The sequence below is a fragment of the Cyprinus carpio genome, unplaced genomic scaffold (genome assembly GCF_018340385.1).
Source record: "Cyprinus carpio isolate SPL01 unplaced genomic scaffold, ASM1834038v1 S000002788, whole genome shotgun sequence".
Classification (NCBI taxonomy): domain Eukaryota; kingdom Metazoa; phylum Chordata; class Actinopteri; order Cypriniformes; family Cyprinidae; genus Cyprinus; species Cyprinus carpio.
The window spans coordinates 187-1,273 of NW_024875499.1; the positions used below are offsets into that span (position 1 = coordinate 187).

General features: G+C 53.0%; 1 non-coding gene across 1 annotated transcript; it reads left to right on the forward strand.

Annotated features, from left to right (window-relative positions):
* The first annotated feature begins 624 nt into the window (after window positions 1–624).
* LOC122143350 lies at window positions 625–815 on the forward strand. The gene has a single exon (XR_006159128.1). It is a non-coding gene; the product is annotated as a U2 spliceosomal RNA (small nuclear RNA).
* The last annotated feature ends 272 nt before the right edge of the window (window positions 816–1,087 follow it).

Consider the following 1,087-nt stretch of genomic DNA (forward strand, 5'->3'; position numbering starts at 1 on the left):
CCTTTTTTTTCAGCTTGCAGCGCCACCAAGTGGCCAGACGCAGCACCCTTTTTTTCTCCTGACCACAGACTGAGCCCGTGCATGGCGTGCCGATTTGGGTGGCGTGATCTCATTCCTCTCTGGAGTTATAGCCATTTTAGCAACCTGGGCCACCACGACCTTCGAACGCTTTGAGGGGCCCCTCGCCAAGGTGGATGGAAATTTCCACTTTTTTTGGATGATTATTGACCGTCAGACTCCAGAGAATCTTTCTGTGCTGCTTTGGTTCGGACTGGGCCAAATACCTGGTGCTGGTTTGCAAAAGAAGGTTTTCGACAAAATCCCAAATAGCCGAAAATTTCGCCAGAGCGACCTGCCAATTCGAGACCTGCCTCTCGTTCGGCTCGAGCCAAGGATTCCGATGACATGAGGCACGTGGCTCTGCGACAAACCGTTTGGGAGTTACGAGCGATGCCGTACTCTCCGCCGCAGCAGAGCCACCGTCGGGCCGATCGGGGCGAGGCTCGGTGACGTTGCAGAGGGGGAGGGGTCCTACCGTCCCCCAGCGTTTCAGGTCTCCCTGACTTACCAAAGCCGAGATGGGCGTGGCCATGTCCCGCTTCCTCCCCGCTGCGCCATTGCGGCATCGCTTCTCGGCCTTTGGCTAAGATCAAGTGTAGTATCTGTTCTTATCAGTTTAATATCTGATCACGTCCCCTACCCGGGGACTACATATTAAATTGATTTTTGGATCACGGAGCTGGAGCCGGGGCTTGCTCTGTCCACTCCACGCATCGGCCTGGTATTGCAGTGTCTCCAGGAACGGTGTGCTTCCCTTTCAGGGATTGCTGCTTATTGGAGGCTTCGTCCATTGCACTCCGGCCGTGCTGACCCCTGCGAATTCCCCAAATGTGGGAATCTCGACTGCATAATTTATGGTAGTGGGGGACTGCGTTGGCGCTCTCCCCTGAAAGTGCTGGTTGAAAAAAAAAGCAGATGGGTTCCGATCTTTTCTCCTGATCTTACATTTTTTTTATACAGAAGCTGTTCAGAATGAACTGCGTCCTATGCTTGATATGGGTTGTGCATCAATGATCCAGAGAAAAAA